Source organism: Canis lupus, unplaced genomic scaffold (assembly GCF_011100685.1).
Source record: "Canis lupus familiaris isolate Mischka breed German Shepherd unplaced genomic scaffold, alternate assembly UU_Cfam_GSD_1.0 chrUn_S2187H2387, whole genome shotgun sequence".
NCBI classification, from domain to species: Eukaryota; Metazoa; Chordata; class Mammalia; order Carnivora; family Canidae; genus Canis; species Canis lupus.
The window spans coordinates 596-17861 of record NW_023331069.1 but is presented as its reverse complement, the minus strand read 5'-3'; the positions used below and the strand labels follow the sequence as shown (position 1 = coordinate 17861).

The following is a 17266-nucleotide window of genomic DNA, read 5'->3' as shown; positions in this document are numbered from 1 at the left end:
GATTGCATTAAATGTGTAAATTGCCCTAGGTAACATTGACATTTTCACAATATTAATTCTGCCAATCCATGAGCATGGAATATTTTTCCATCTCTTTGTGTCTTCCTCAATTTCTTTCAGAAGTGTTCTATAGTTTTTAGGGGTGTTGTTAGGTGTAGATCCTTTACCTCTTCGGTGAGGTTTATTCCTAGGTATCTTATGCTTTTGGTTGCAATTGTAAATGGGATTGACTCCTTAATTTCCCTTTCTTCAGTCTCATTGTTAGTGTATAGAAACGTCACTGACTTCTGGGAATTGATTTTGTATCCTGCCACGCTGCCAAATTGCTGTATGAGTTCTAGCAATCTTGGGGTGGAGGCTTTTGGGGTTTCTATGTAGAGTATCATGTCATCGGTGAAGAGGGAGTGTTTGACTTCTTCTTTGCCAATCTGAATGCCTTTAATATCTTTTTGTTGTCTGATTGCTGAGGCTAGGACTTCCAGTACTATCTTGAATAGCAGTGGTGGGCGTGGTCATCCTGTCTTGGTCCTGATCTTAGGGGAAAGGCTCCCAGTGATTCCCCATTGAGAATTATATTTGCTGTGTGCTTTTCGTAGATGGCTTTTAAGATGTTGAGGAATTTTCCCCTCTCTCACAACACTCTGAAGTGTGTTTGATCAGGAATGGCCGCTGTGTTTTGTAAAATGCTTTCACTGCATCTAATGAGAGGATCATACGGTTCTTGGCTTTTCTCTTGCTGATATGATAAATCTCATTGATTGTTTTATGAGTGTTGTACTAGCCTTGTGTCCCGGGAATAAATCCTACTTGGTCACGGTGAATAATTTTCTTAAGGTACTGCTGGATCCTATTGGCTAGTATCTTGTTGAGAATTTTTGCATCCATGTTCATCAGGGATATTGGTCTGTATTCTCCTTTTTGGTGGGGTCTTTGTCTGCTTTTGAAATTAAGGTGATGCTGGCCTCATAGAACGAAATTTGGATGTACTCCATCTCTTTCTATCTTTCCAATCAGCTTTAGTAGAATAGACATGGTTTCTTCTTTAAACGTTTGATAGAATTCCCCTGGGAAGCCATCTGGCCCTGGACTTTTGTGTCTTGGGTTTTGATGACTGCTTCGATTTCCTCCCTGATTATTGGCCTGTTCATGTTTTCTATTTCTTCCTGTTCCAGTTTTGGTAGTTTGTGGCTTTCCAGAAATATGTCCATTTCTTCTAGATTGCCTGATTTATTGGCATATAGCTGTTCATAATATGTTTTTAAAATCTTTTGTATTTCCTTGGTGTTGGTAGTGATCTCTCCTTTCTCATTCATGATTTTATTAATTTGAGTCTTCTCTCTTTTCTTTTTAAAGGGTGAATAATGGTTTATCTATGTATTCATTCTTTCAAAGAACCAACTCCTGGTTTTGTTGATCTGTTCCACAGTTCTTCTGGTCTCGATTTCGTTGAGTTCTGCTCGAATCTTTATTAACTCTCTTCTGCTGGGTGTAGGATCTATTTGCTGTTTTTTTTTTTTTCTCTAGGTCCTTTAGGTGTAAGGTTAGCTTTTGTATTTGAGTTCTTTCCAGCTTTGGATGGCTGCTAGTATTGCGATGTATTTCCCCCTCAGGACTGCTTTTGGTGTATCCCAAAGGTTTTAAATGGTAGTATCTTCATTCTCATTAGTTTCCATGAATCTTTTTAATTTCTCCTTAATTTCCTGGTTGACCCTTTCATCTTTTAGCAGGATGGTCCTTAACCTCCACGTGTTTGAAGTCTTTCCAAACTTCTTGTTGTGATTTAGTTCTAATTTCAAGGCATCATGGTCTGAGAATATGCAGGGGACGATCCCAATCTTTGGGTATCGGCTCAGATCCAATTTGTGACCCAGTATGTGGTCTATTCTGGAGAAAGTTCCATGTGCACTTGAGAAGAATGTATTTTCAGCTGAGTTTGGATGTAAAGTCTGTAGATATCTGTGAAATCCATCTGGTCCAGTGTATCATTTAAAGCTCTCGTTCTTTGGCGATGTTGTGTTTAGGAAACTATCAAGTGTAGAAAGCGCTAGATTGAAGTCACAAAGTATAAGTGTATTATTATCTAAGTACGTCTTCACTTTGGTTATTAATTGATTGATATATTTGGCAGCTTCCACATTCGCGGCATATATATTGAGGATTGTTAAGTCCTCTTGTTGGATAGATCCTTTAATTATGATATGGTGTCCCTCTTCATCTCTCACTGTGGTCTTCGGGGTACGTTTTAGTTTATCGGATATAAGGATGGCTACCCCTGCTTTCTTTTGAGGACCATTTGAATGGTAAATGGTTCTCCAACCTTTTATTTTTCAGGCTGTAGGTGTCCTTCTGTCTAAAATGAGTCTCTTGTAGACAGCAAAATAGACAGGTCCTGCTTTTTTATCCAGTCTGACAGCCTGCAACCTTTTGATGGGGTCATTAAGCCCGTTCACGTTCAGAGTTACTATTGAAAGATATGAGTTTAGTGTCATCATGATACTTATTCAGTCCCTGTTTTTGTGGATTGTTCCAGTGGACTTCTTCTTAAAACGGGAATTTTGAGAGTCCCCCTTAAAATTTCTTGCAGAGCTGGTTTGGAGGTGACATATTCTTTCAGTTCCTGCCTGTCTTGGAAGCTCTTTCTTTCTCCTTCCATTCTGATTGAGATCCTTGCTGGATAAAGTATTCTCGGTTGCATGTTTTTCTCATTTAGGACCCTGACTATATCCTGCCAGCCCTTTCTGGCTTGCCAGGTCTCTGTGGAGAGGTCTGCAGTTACTCTAATACTCCTCCCCATAAAAGTCAGGGATTTCTTGTCTCTTGCTGCTTTAAGGATCTTCTCTTTATCTTGGAATTTGCAAGCTTCACCATTAAATGTCGAGGTGTTGAACAGTTTTTATTCATTTCAGGGGTGGAATCTCTCTATTTCCTGCATAGAATGCCTGTTTCCTTCCCAGATTAGCAAAGTTTTCAGATACGATTTGTTCAAATACATATTCTGGGCCTCTGTCACATTTGGCGCCCTCTGGAACCCCAATGAAACGTAGGTTTTTCTTCCTCAGGCTGTCATTTATTTCCCTTAATCTATCCTCATGGTCCTTTACTTGTTTGTCTCTTTTTTCCTCAGTTCCCTCTTTGCATCAACTTGTCTTCTATGTCACTCACTCGTTCTTCTACCTTGTTAACCCTCATCATTAGAACTTCTAGTTTGGATTGTGTCTCATTCAATTGATTTTTAATTTCGCCTGATTAGCTCTAAATTCTGCAGTCATGAAGTCTCTTGAGTCCTTTTTGCTTTTTTCTAGAGCCACCAGTAGCTTTATAATAATGCTTCTGAATTGGCTTTCTGACATTGAATTGTAATCCAGATTTTGTAACTCTATGGAGAGAGGATGTTTCTGATTCTTTCTTTTGAGGTGAGGTTTTCCTTCTAGTCATTTTGCTCAGTGCAGAGTGCCCAAAAACATGTTGTATTGGGAAAAGGAGAAAAAGAGAGGAGAGAAAGACGGAAAGAAAAGAAAAAAGAAGAAAGAAAAAAGGAAGAAAAGAGAAGAAAAAGAAAAAAAGAAAGGAAAAAAGGGGTGGGGGAAGCAAACAGAAATAAAAAATAACAAACAACAACAACAAAACAAGGGGGAGTATCGTCTGATTCTGTATCCTGCAAGTCGCTTGTCTTACCCTGGAACTTTCCAGTGCTGCTTGGTCAATAACTTGTTTTCCCCTGTCCTTCTTGCTGGTCTTCTGGGGGAGGGTCTATTGTGCTGATTTTCAGTTTTAGCACTTGGGGGAGCTGCTCAACCCCCTGCCTGGTGCAGGGCTCAGTGGGGTTGTTTACCCCGTGAGGCCCAGTGCTCAGGCACCAGCGAGGGGCTCCCAGCGTGCACTGGGCTCGAGCGCGGTCCCCCGGACTGACGGCCAGCCGACCCTGCGGACAGACGGGCCACAAGCATGTCGCCCTGCGCCTGCTGAACCGCGTGCGCCCGAGGATGTCAGCGCTGAGGAAGGTGAGAGCCGCGGGGGCCGAGCTGCCGGGGCGACCGGTCGCGGGCTGCGCGGCGGCCTCGTCCCTCGCGGCGCCTGGGTGCCTCGCCGGCGGTGCTTCCGGACCCGGCACTCCCGGGCGTGGGTGCAGCGCGACTGTTCCGGGCAGATGGCGGGCTGGAGGAGCTGCGGGTGCCTGAGGAGGGGGCGGCGTCTGCTCCCCGCGGCGGCAGCGGCGAGGGCCCAGGGGGCCAAGGCGAAGCGTGCTCGTGTTTAGGGCAGCGCCAGCGGCGGACAGACTGTCCCTGGACAGCTCGAGATTCTCCGTCTACGTCGCACGAGGCAGCAAGTGCCGGGCTGTCCTCCGGATGCGGGTCAACCGCCCTGGGGGGACCCGCGCTAACTTCGTGTCGCCCTGGCACCGGCCGCGCAGGCGCGCTGGGACCGTGGGGCTGCGGGAGAGCTGCACTTGCTGCAGGCTACCGCCGCCTCCAGCGCCAGGGGACCCGCGCCACAGGTGGCATCCGGGGCGGGGCCTGCGCGCCGGCAGGGCGGGGGAGCGGTGGGGCGGAAGGAACCCGGACGACAGGGCGCGGCGCTGCCTGGGCTCCCCGCGCTTGCCTGGCCCTTCCCCAGGTGCCTCCGCGCGCCGGCCGGCCCCCAGCGCGCCAGGCCTCCGGGGCAGGGCCCAAGGGCGCAGGCGCGGCGGCGGGCTCCGAGCGTGTGCCGGGCTGGAGCGCGGTGGGGCGCGTGGCGGCGGCGGCGGGGGAGCGGTGGGGCGGAAGGACCCCGGACGACAGGGCGCGGTGCTGCCTGGGCTCCCCGGTGCGGGTGTGGCCCTCCCCAGGTGCCTCCGCACTCAGGCCGGCCCCCAGCGTGCGGGGCCTCCGGGTCGAGCAGTGCGCAGGCGCCGGCGGAGGGCTCCGAGCGTGTGCCGGGCTGGAGCGCGGTGGGGCGCGTGGGCGGCGGCGGCGGCGGCGGCGGGGGAGCGGTGGGGCGGAAGGACCCCCGGACGACAGGGTGCGGTGCTGCCTGGGCTTCCCGGTGCGGGTGGGTGTGGCTCCGCACTCAGGCCGGCCCCCAGCGTGCGGGGCCTCCCGGTCGACCAGTGCGCAGGCGCCGGCGGGGGGCTCCCAGCGTGCACTGCGCTCGAGCGCGGTCCCCCGGACTGACGGCCAGCCCTGCGGATGGACGGGCGTGTGCCCTGTCGCCCTGCGCCTGCTGAACTCCGAGCACCCAAGGATGTCTGCGCTGAGGAAGGTGCGGGCCGCGGGCGGGGGCGGGCAGGGACCCCGAGCTGCAGGGGTGACCGGTCGTGGGCTGCGCGCGGCGGCCTGGTGCCTCGCCGGCGGTGCTTCCCGGACCCTGCACTCCCGGGGCGTGGGTGCGGCGCGGACTGTTCCGGGCGGACGGCGGGCTGGAGGAGCTGCGGGGCCTGAGGAGGGGGCGGCGTCCGGCTCCCGCGGGGCAGCCGCGAGGGCCCAGGGGCCCAGGCGGAAGCGGCTCGTGTTTAGGGCAGCGCCAGCGGCGGACAGACGGTCTCTGGACAGCTCGAGAGCCTCCGGCCACGCCGCCCGAGGCAGCTAGTGTCCGGTCCGTCCGGCTGCGGGGCACCGCCCCTGGGGGGACGCGCGCTACCTTCGCTTCGCCCTGGCACCGGCCGCGCTGCGGCGCTGGGACCTTGTTGCGGCCAGCGAGCAGCACGCGCCTCAGGCTAACGGCCATATAGGGCACCCGGCGAGCCCGCGCCACAGGTGGCATTCGGGGCGGGGACTGCCCGCCGGCTGCGGGGTGGCGGAGGCGCGGCGCTTGCCTGGGCTCCCCGCGCTTGCCTGGCCCTTCCCAGGTGCCTCCGCGCGCCGGCCGGCCCCCAGCGCCAGGCCTCCGGGGCGCCCAGTGCGCAGGGGGGGGGGCTCCGAGAGTGTGCGGGGCTGGAGCGCGGTGGGACGTGGGGCGGCGGGGCGGCGGCGGCGGCGGCCGCGGATTGTCGGCTGGCCGTGCGGATGGACGGACGGGCCAAACGCATGTCGCCCTTCGCCTGCTGAACTCAGAGCGCTCGAGGATGTCGGCGCTGAGGAAGGTGCGAGCCGCCGGGGCCGCGGGCGGGGAGCGGGCAGGGACCCGAGCAGCAGGGGCCACGGTCGGGCTGCACGCGGCGGCCTCCTCCCTCGCCCGGGCTGGGTGCCTCGCTGGCGGGGCCTCCCGGACCACGTGCTGCCGGGGCGTGGGTGCGGCGCAGACTGCGATGGGCTGGTTTTCATGATCTCCTAGTACTTATCTGTTGCTTTTTAAAATTTTTTCCTTGTTGATGATTTTGAAAAGCCATAGTTTAAATATCGGGGCCGTATAATTAAAAAGAAATCGATTATCTTCAGAAGTTGATTTTTTAGATGGTTTCTATTTTATTTGTAAAAGGTTTTACTTATTGATTTGTGAGAGAGACAGAGAGAGGCAGAGACACAGGCAGAGGGAGAAGCAGGCTCCCCATAGGAAGCCCAATGTGGGGCTGGGTCCTGGGCCAGAATCACGCCCTGAGCCAAAGTTACGCTCAGCTTCTTAATCACCCAGATGTCCCTGTGTTTCCTATTTTAACTTAGATAATAAGGCATATGTCATCAATCTCAAAGTGATTTGCTATTTGGTTACTCCCCCAGACGCCTTTCAGGTTTCATCCACAGATTAGAAATTATAGGGATCTTTCACTTTATGTGTTTTATGCGGACGCTTATTCCTCTGCTCCTCTTGGTGGTTCATTCGAGACCAAACTTTTTGAAGTGGAGTAAAGGTATAGACAGAATTCTAGTAAGGGGCAGTTGCCACTTGAGGAAGTCTTAAGAAATCACTTTATTATTTTTTAAAACTCTTTTTTTTTAAGATTTTATTCATTCCTAAGAGAGCCACACAGAGACAGAGAGAGAGAGTTAGAGACACAGGCAGAGGAGAAGCAGGCTCCATGCAGGGAGTCAGGACTTGAGTCCATCAAGCCCTGGCCCAAAGGCAGTGCTAAACTGCTGAGCCACCCGGGCTGCCCAATTTTTAAAACGTTTTTATCAGGGACGCCTGGGTGGCTCAGTGCTGAAGCGTCAGCCTTCAGCCCAGGGTGTGATCCTGGAGTCCCGGGATCGAGTCCCACTTTGGGCTGCCTGCATGGAGCCTGCTTCTCTTTCTGCCTATGTCTCTGCCTCTCTCTCTCTCTCTCTCTGTCCGTCTCATGAATAAATAAAATCTTTTAAAAATTCATCAAATGCCTCTTTTGTGCCAACCACAGGACTACGTGCCTTGTTCCCTTGCATTCTTATAACAATGTTAACCACCACTTCTCCTCTTGCTTTAACTGTACTTTGAGATAACTGTGGATTCATGTGTTGGAAGACATAATACAGATCCCGTGTACCCTTGACCCTGCTTCCTCCAGTGGTGACATCTCGCATAGTTATGGTAACCACGTGGGTACATCGTCACTGATGCAGTCCCTTAGGCTTTTTCAGATTTTACCTGTGTTATATGCACACACTTGTGTATCTGCATACGTATGTATATTTTTTCCTGTCCAGTTTACTATAGGTGTAGATTCCGTTTCTTTTGAACATATGATGGAAAGAAGGCTGAGGTAAGTTATGGGGGGTAAATGAAGTATAGACCTGGTTTGAATCTAGGTCTGTTTGACTCAGAGTTTTGATTTTTCAATAGCAGTAGCGATGGACACTCCTGGGTGGTGCAGTGGGTTGAGTGTCTGACTCTTGGTCTCAGCTCCAGCCATGATCAGGGTCATGATTTGGAGCTTCGTGTCAAGCTCCATGCTGAGCGTGGAGTCTGCTTAAGATTCTGTCTCCCTCTGCCCCTGTCCCCTGCCTCTCTGTAAAATAAATTAATCCTAAAAAAAATAATAGTCCTGATGAATAACAGGAATAACAACAATAGCTGAAGCTCACTAAGTTACATATGAAATAGACTATTTACCATATGCCGGGGCTGTTCTAATACATTACCTCAGTTATGCCCCCCCCCCCAGAACTATACCTCAAATTATGTTATAGTTGAACTAGTATTATTAATTAAACTAACCATATTTCCAAGGAACAAGGAATTCCTTTTGTTGCTCCTAAATCAATAATAAAATAGCGAAATTCTACCTCCTTTTTACCTAATTTTCAATTTGAACCTCTGACCTTAATCGCTGATCTTGGCAATTGTCATGTTTTTAAAGTTGTGTGTATCTGTGTACGTGTAAAGTGAGACCTGCATTATTATACATCGAATTATGTTGGGACACCTTACAAATAGTTTTATGAAATCATAAATAAGAGCTAGCTTAGGCATGATGCCAGGTTTTTAAGGGAATAAGTGTAAATCATCAAGAATACTTAAGAATGTAATAGGGAGACATTTTCTTCCCCCTAAAGTAGAATAGATCTTTTTGGCCACATGCAGTCCCAGGAATGTTTGAGTTTAACGTCTCATGTTACAGATCCAGCTTTCCAAGGCAAAGCGAATACATTTGGTGAATGATCACTGATTATCAGAATATGATAATACTTTAGGAAGATAATAGATAGACTAATCAGCAGGCCATAATTTATGATTCTTTGCTAGTTACATATCTTGTAAAGCTGTCCCTGTGATGAACAGCAGCACTTCAGAGCAGGAATAACAGCACGCTCCTGTGTCGTAGATCCCAGGAGGTTTCGGTGCTCTTGTAGACAGCAGACAGAAATAAAAGGAAGTTTCTCCTTTTTACCTCGTATAATCCCACTGGAAAGTGAAACGTGTGCTGAGAGTTGATACTGACTTCTTCTAGGTCACCTCCCTGAAGAGGCCCCGGGCAGGCACTGTCGTAACAGTTCTTGGACAGGAGTCTGATGGGCCCCAAAGGAGGTGGGAGGGTTTCTGCAACAGGCTACTGGTGGAACAGGGTGCTACTGTCTAGCCCCAGGAAGCTTCTAGTGAGGAGGGCCCCGAGGAACCTGCATCCTTTTCCTTAACTCTTTCAGAGGGTACGGCATACGCCCAGATTGGAGTTAAAGGTAAACTCAGTTCTGTGTAGCTTGTGGTTGTTGCTTTTTGAAAAATGAGCAGCTACAAGAAAGCAACACCACGTATGGCTTAATAGGCCTTAGCTTTTTGGAACTTGAATTTGGATGTAGATAACGCAAATGGTTTTGAAGCTATATATCATTAGGAACTCTTTGGAAACCACAAAACCTTTTTAATGGGCCACTCTATCAATTTTCTGCTCTTCTAAGGAGTTTTTCCTATTCATGACTCCTTTTGATCTTTGGCTAACACTGAGGCAAATGTAGTGACGATTTAGTTTTCTTCTTCCTCTGATAGCTTGTACACGTTTTCTGCCTCGGGTGGTGTCCGCTTGGATGCCTGGAGAATGTTGACAAAGGAAAGGTTAGGCTAGCCTGTTGATGCTACATATTTGGGCTTTAAAAATCAAAAAGGTTCCTTGGCTTCCGCGGAGAAGCATTCTGCTTGATGGCCCAGATTACTGATCCAGTAAAAACGACATGTTCCAGCCATCCTTCACACACACCTTAAGTGAAATTAATGAGATCACTCTATGGTTACGCTTTGTGTTTTATTTTCACTTTCTAGGTCTGTATGAGCTGTTGGCTGTTGTGCCAGGCCGGCTGGGGCCACGTGTGGACAGCCAGGAAGACCTGACCTTCCTCTGGGATATGTTTGGTGAGAAAAGCCTGCATTCACCGGTAAAGGTAAAACCATGCTGATGTCAGATTCTCTTGGTGGGAAAACATATGGAAAAATATTTTGTCATCTCATGCTTTGTTCTGTCCTCCCCTATTCTCTATGCAGAAGTTACTCGTCGAGCACCATTTTCCTTTAGGTTAGTGATTTCTGAATTGTATTCATGAAACATTTCCTTAATGTGTGACCAAAAAGCTATTCCCTTTTTCATTTTCACTTTGATTTTCGCTACTCTAGATTTTTGTTTATTATGTGTGAATCTGGATCTCAAAAGAAATTCTCTCAACATTTCTTCTTTGTCATATTTGCTCTAGATTATTTTTTTTCATATTTGCCGTTTACTCAATTTAAGAAGTTTCCGTTTATTCTTTGTAAAATGACTTTTTAAATGACTAGCCATTGGACTTTGTCAAGTGCTTTTTATTTATTTATTGTATGATCATATGATTTGTTTCCTGTCAGTCTCAACATAGGAAAGTTCATTGGTTTTTGACTTTTTTTTTTTTTTTACTGATTTTTGACTGTTCAACTGGCTATCATTGGACTATTATTTGAGATAACCTAATTTGTTCATGATTTGTTCTCCTTTACATATAATCTGCTGGAGTTAGTTGACTCCTAGTTTATTAGAACTTTAATGTCTCCTTTTATGAGACAGCCCATAATTTTGCTTTCTTATCTCTCTCATCCGATCTTCACAATATCCTGGGTAGCCTTATGTTGTGAGGTGGAAGTCTCTACTCTTCTGTGGGTAAGTTTATGAAAGACTGAAGTTTCGTTTGTCCTTTAGCAGAACTGACTTGTTGGGTTCCTTGGGCCTGGATGTTTTCTTTTGATAAGGATATTGGTAACTATTTTAAAGATGACAAGAACGTTTAGGCTTTCTATTTCTTCTTGATTAGTTTTAATGATTCATTTTTTCTAAGATTTGGTCCATTTCAACTACATTGTCAAATTTCTGAAAAGGTTGCTTATAATATTTCACATGTGCAGTTTCTATGCTAATTGTTTTTCTTCTTGGTCCTGATATTGGTACTTATTGCCCTTTCTTCTCTTTCCTCAATATTGCCAGAGTTTTGGCATTAGTCTTTTTAGATATAAACCTTTGGCCTTATTAATTTTCCTCATTGTATATTAGTTTTTATTTCATTGACTTTTTTAAAAAAATTCTTTTTCTAGTTATGAACGTTTGTTCATAAATTTTCAACCTTCTTCTTTTCCTAACGTTAGCATTTAAGGCCATTTCTCCCAAGGTACTGGTTTTCTTAACTTAGAATCATTTTGTAGTTGCTTACTTAGACTTTTCTTGAATTTACAAATAAGGATTTTTTAATTTATCTTGTTCCTGATTTCTACCTTAATTGCTTTGAGGTCAGAAAACCTAATTTGCATTATTTCAGTCCTTTGAAATGTGTTTACACTTTGGCCAGCTACATATTCAATATCTGTAATGTATCCTGTCTGTGTCTAAAAAGAAGGTATATTCTGCAGTCATTAAGTATAGTTTTCTGTATGTGTCTGTAGATCAAGTTTGTAAACCTATTCAAATATTCTGTGTTTTCACTGATTTTTGTTCGTTTATTCTCTGTTACCAAGAGAAGTATGGTAAAAAAGTTTCCCATTATGACCATGGTTTTCTTCTTGCAGTTCTGTTCAGTTTTTTTTGTGTTTTTTTTTAATTTAATTTATTTATCGGACACTGAAGAAGCAGGAGGAGTGACAGGCAGAGAGAGAGAGAGAGGGAGAAGCAGGCTCCCCCCTGGAGCAAGGACCCTGATGTGGGCCTTGATTCCAGGACCCTGGAATCTTGACGGGAGTTGAAGGCAGGTGCTTAACCGACTGAGCCACCCAGGCTCCCTCTGTTCATTTTTTGTTGTATATATTTAAATTTGTTATTAAATATAAATTTGTTATTTTGCTGGTGAATTACTACACTTTATACTTTTTAATAGAGTTTATTTTAAAGTAGATACGTTTTTGTTGCCATTTGCAGGATATCTTTTCCTATCCTTTTATTGTCAACTCTTCCATATTCCTGCTTTATTGCTTTTGTGAATTACAGTTGGAGCTTTCTGAGGTAACAAGTCAGAAGTCTTTACTTTCAGCTAGAATATCTTCACTACAGTTCATTATGACGTATGATCTTTATAATTTAAAATCTGACGTATTTTGTGTTTTCTTGTCCTGATTTTTCTTTGTTTCTTTTGGATTGGTTAGGGTTTTCCCTGCATACAGTTGAGAAGTTAAACATTCTCTTTCTGTTATTTGAGTGGCTACCTTAGAAATTATGACTGAATCCTTTTTATAAAATCCTATCTTAATCTGTCTATTGTCATCTGGAAAAGATCCAGAAATCTTAGCGCACTTTTGCCCCATATACTTTCCTGCCAACTTCAGTGCTATTGTGTCCTGTATTTTAATTCTCTCTAGAAAAAAACAGAAAAAAAAAACCCCTCACAACCTTGAAGACATCCTTATTTTGCTTTACATCAACGTCATTATTCATTTAGTATAACCACCATTTTGTTTGTTCTAGTCCCAATCTTACAGCTCAGCCTTGTCATCCAGGCTGATTTTTCACCTGTTTAATGTAAAAAAGCTCTAGAATCTCCTGTATTGAGGGTTTGTGGCTATCAAACTATGTCTTTCAGTGAATCAGTACATGTTTTTATTTCCTTCCATTTTTTTTTCGTTTTATTAAATTATAATCGATATATGACACACTAGTTTCAGGCGTGCAACATAAAATTTGGCATTTGTATATCTTGCACAATGAACACCATAGTAAGTCTAGTTAACATCTCTCTGCATGCACAGTCACGCCATTTGTTTTCTTGTGCTAAGAACTTTTCAGACGTATTTTCTGAAAACAACTTTCAAATTTGCAATACGTTATTATTGACTATAGTCACCATGCTGTGCGTGAATTCATTTTGTAAGAGGATGATGGGACTCTTGATCCCCTTTATCCGTTTTTACCCACACAGCCTCACCCCCTTCCCTTTTGGCAACCACCCATGTATTCTCTGTATTTCTGACTTTATTGTTTAGTTTCAGGTATAAGTTAAATCATACCATATCTGTCTTTCTCTGTCTGACTTTTTTCACTTAGCATAATACCCTTCAGATTCATGCCAGTTGCAAATGGCTAATTTATTTTATGGCTGAATAGTATTCCTTTTTTTTTTTTTTTTGCTGAATAGTTTGTGTGTGTGTGTGTTGTGTGTGTGTAAATCTTTTCCCATTCATCCCTCAAAGGAAGGACACTTTGGTTATTTCCATATCTTGGCTATTGTAAATAATGCTGCAGTGAACATAGAGGTACATGTATCCTTTTGAATCTTCAGATAAATACCCAAAAGTGGAATTGCAGGATCATGTGGGAGTTGTATTTTTAAGTTTTTGACTGTTCTCCAGATTATTTTCTGTGGTGGCCGCACCAATTTACAACCTCACCAACGGTGCACTAGGGTCCCCCTTTGCCCACAGCCTCATCAGTACTTATTTTTTCTTGTCTTTCTGATATTGGCCTTTCTCAGAGGTGTGAAGCGATATCTCACTGTGATTTTGATTTGCATTACTCTGATGATTTGTGATGTTGAGCATCTTCCCGTGTGCCTGTTGGTGATCTGTATGTCGTCTTTGGGAAAACGTCTATTCAGATCCTCTGTCCATTTTTTAATATTGAATTGTTTGTTTCTTGTTGATATTGAGCTATATGAATTTCTGTATATATTTTGGCTGTTAACCCCTTATTGGATAGAATTGGCAGTTCTTCCTTCTATTCGGTAGATTGCCTTTTTTGTTGTTGATGATTTCCTTTGCTGTGCAGAAGCTTTTTAGTTTTATGTTATCTCATTAATTTATTTTTGTTTTTTGATGCCACTGCCTTTGGAATCATAAGATCCAAAAAGGAAAAAAAAAATCTCCAAGAGTGATGTCAGAGAGCTTACGACCCATGTTTTCTTCTAGGAGTTTAATGATTTCAGGATTTTCATTCCAGTCTTTAATCCATTTTGAGTTAATTTCTTTGTATGGTGTGAGATGATGGCCCAGTTTCAGTCTTTTATATGTAGGTGTCTAGGTTTCCCAGCACCATTTATTGAAGAGATTGTCTTTCTCCATTGTATATTCTTGCCTCTTTTCTTGTAAAGTAATTGGCCTTATATGCTGGGTTTATTTCGGGGCTCTCTTTTCTGTCCCACGAATCTGTGTGTGTGTTTTTATGCCAATACCATACATTTTGATTACTTTAGTTGTTAGATACTACAGCTTGAATTCAAGGAGTGTAATGTCTCAGACTTGTCCTTTCTCAAGATTTGCTTTGGCTGCTTGGGATCTTTTGTGGTTCTATACAAATCTTACGATTGTTGTATTTCTGTGAAAAATGCCACTAGAATTTCAATAGAGATTGCCTTGACTCTGTAGATTGCTCTGGTCAGTATGGACATTTTTGCAATATTCTTCATGAGCATGGAATATCTTTCCACTTATTAGTGTCATTGTCTCTCCTCAGTGTCCTATAGTTTTCAGAGTATAGATCATTCACCTCCTTGGTTAAATTTATTCTTGGGTATTTTTTCATGCAATTTTAAATGGGATTTGTTTTCTTAGTCTCTCTTCCTGATAGTTTGTTGTTGGTGTACACAAGTGTGACAGAATTGTGTATATCAGTTTTGTACCTGCAACTTTACTGAATTTATTTAGAAATAAGGTTAGAACTAATGTTCTAACAGTCTTTTTTTTCCACAGAGTCGTTAGGGTTTTCTGTGTATAAAATTGTATCATCTACAAATAGTGATGGTTTTACTTCTTCCTTTACAATTTGGTTCCAATTTCTTTCTTTTTCCTTCCTAGCTGCTGTGGCCAAGACTTCCAATACTGTGTTAGCATCCTCGCCTTGTTCCTGATGTTAAGCAGGAAGCTTTTCCCTGTTGAGCATGATGCTAGCTGTGCACTGGTCATACGTGGCCTTACATTTTGAGGTACATTTGGTCTATACCCACTTTGTTGAGTTTTTCTGGGGTTTAATCCTGGTCTTTCATTGGGAACATGTTTATCTGTTTCCTCATGTTGCCTGACTTTGTATGTATGTATGTCTTTGTGTTAGGTGAAACAGCTATCTCTTCTAGTCCTGAAGGTGTGGCTGTGTGTGGGTGAACATTTTTGTTTATAGTAGCCTTGCTTCAGTGTTTGGTTGTCTCTCATACTGTTTCCCCAATTATTCTAGACCTGTGGGGCTCACAAACACAATCCACCCTGGCCCCAGAGTCTCATATTCAGTAGGCATCCCCTGTGTGGGTTGCATGTACCTGCTGGCTTGGAGGCCTCTGGCAGTGGGAGTGTAACTAGAGGTCAGGGCACTGGCCTCCTGCTTCTGGCAGGGCCGTGGCAGCAGTATGGAGGGGGAAGGAGGTACTAGAAGGTTATGGGAATGCAAAAATAGCTCCTGCCAGCATTGGCAGTAGCAAGGTAGAGAAAGCGTAAATATGGCACCCTCCGGTATCTTTTGTCTTTGGAGGGAATCTGAGTGGGCTTTTGCCCTTCTGGTAGATGCTTTAAGATTAGCAAATGGAACCCCTTCACATCTGGTCTAGGCTCCTTTCAAACTGGTGCTTTTGTACTGGGTCCTGAGGCAAATGAGTCTGATTGTGAGCCCTGTAAAAGCAGAGCCTGCACTCAGTACAGCCCTAGGAGTCTCCTGGACGGAAGCTCCACTGGTTTCCAAAGCCAGGTGCTTTGGGGGCTGTCTGTCTGGTGCATCTCCCATGGGTCATGGTGCCTGATGTGTAGTACAGATTCCCTCCCTCAGGGAGGGGTTCTGTATTTGTGCAACCCCTCCTCCATAGGTCGTTGCATGGGGGGAGGTGAGGTTTTCGGCAAAAATACAACTACATCTGTCTCTCCTCCCTGTCTGTTTAATTCTTCGTTGTGGAGTAGCTGTCCTGCTCAGAGATAATTGTTTTATATGTAGCTGTAGATATATTGTGTCTGTTGAGGGAAAGGATTTCAGAAGTTTTTATGTGACTATCTTGAATGATCTCCCTGTTTGCCTGTGTTCTTTTTTTTTTTTTTTTAGATTTTATTTATTTAGTCGTGAGAGAGGCAGACACACAGGCAGAGGGAGAAGCAGGCTCCAAGCAGGGAGCCCAACAAGGGACTTGATCCCAGGACCTCGACCCAGGCCACCTGCGTCTTCTTGAATGGCATTTTTAGTAAGCAAAGAATGCTAGGTAGGCTCTTGTTATCTATCTGTGTATCTATCTATCTATCTATCTATCTATCTATCTATCTATCATCTATCTATTTATATTTCAGTATAGTGAAAGATGATGAAATGATTATTCCTAAAATTTCTAGTTAGAGGTCAGCTGTCAGGATCTCTGATTTGAAGTAATCTTTCAAAGCATGTTTTTTTCCTCTGGCTCTTTTAAAGACTTCAATACATACATAACTTTTTTTCTTTTAAATAAGTTCTGTTTACTTCTTTTAAAAATGTTCGGCCCAAGTGTGGCAGGATACAAAATCAATGCCCAGAATTCAGTGGCATTTCTGTACACTAACAATGAGACTGAAGAAAGAGAAATTACGGAGTCAATCCCTTTTACAATTGCACCCAAAAGCATAAGATGCCTAGGAATAAACCTAACCAAATAGGTAAAGGATGTATACCCTAAAAACTACAGAACACTTCTGAAAGAAAGTGAGGAAGACACAAAGTGATGGAAAAATACTCCATGCTCAAGGATTGGAAGAATTAATATTGTGAAAATGTCAGTGATCACCCAAGGCAATTTACACGTTTATTTTTATTTATTTTTAATTTTTATTTACTTATGATAGTCACAGAGAGAGAGAGAGAGGCAAAGACACAGGCAGAGGGAGAAGCAGGCTCCATGCACCGGGAGCCCGATCCCGGGTCTCCAGGATCACGCCCTGGGCCAAAGGCAGGTGCTAAACCGCTGCGCCACCCAGGGATCCCAATTTACACGTTTAATACAATCCCTATCAAAATGCCATGGACTTCTTCAGAGAGTTGGAACAAATTATTATAAGATTTGTGTGGGGGATCCCTGGGTGGCGCAGCGGTTTGGCGCCTATCTTTGGCCCAGGGCGCGATCCTGGAGACCCGGGATCGAATCCCACATCGGGCTCCCGAGGCATGGAGCCTGCTCCTCCCTCTGCCTGTGTCTCCGCCTCTCTCTCTCTCTCTCTGACTATCATAAATAATAAATAAAAAATTAAAAAAAAAAAAAAAGATTTGTGTGGAATCTGAAAAAACCCCAAATAGCCAGGGGAATCTTAAAAAAGAAAACCATAGCCATGGGCATCACAATGCCAGATTTCAGGTTGTACTACAAAGCCGTGGTCATCAAGACAGTGTGGTACTGGCACAAAAACAGACACATAGATCAATGGAACAGAAATGAGAATCCAGAAGTGGACCCTCAACTTTATGGTCAACTAATATTTGACAAAGGAGGAAAGACTATCCACTGGAAAAAAGACAGTCTTCAGTAAATGGTGCTGGAAAATTGGACATCCACATGCAGAAGAATGAAACTAGACCACTCTC

General features: G+C 44.6%; 2 long non-coding RNA genes across 3 annotated transcripts; both read left to right on the top strand.

The window, feature by feature from the left end:
• The first annotated feature begins 5189 nt into the window (after nucleotides 1–5189).
• On the top strand, nucleotides 5190–9829 carry LOC119878988. 2 transcript variants are annotated; one of them, XR_005387276.1, is made up of 3 exons: nucleotides 5190–5238; nucleotides 9580–9698; nucleotides 9799–9829. It is a non-coding gene; the product is annotated as an uncharacterized LOC119878988 (long non-coding RNA). The 2 variants fall into 2 exon arrangements; XR_005387277.1 differs by lacking the exon at nucleotides 5190–5238 and adding an exon at nucleotides 6000–6058.
• Nucleotides 9830–10373: 544 nt separating this feature from the next.
• LOC119878987 lies at nucleotides 10374–16263 on the top strand. The gene is made up of 3 exons (XR_005387275.1): nucleotides 10374–10441; nucleotides 14548–14675; nucleotides 15770–16263. It is a non-coding gene; the product is annotated as an uncharacterized LOC119878987 (long non-coding RNA).
• Nucleotides 16264–17266: the final 1003 nt, after the last annotated feature.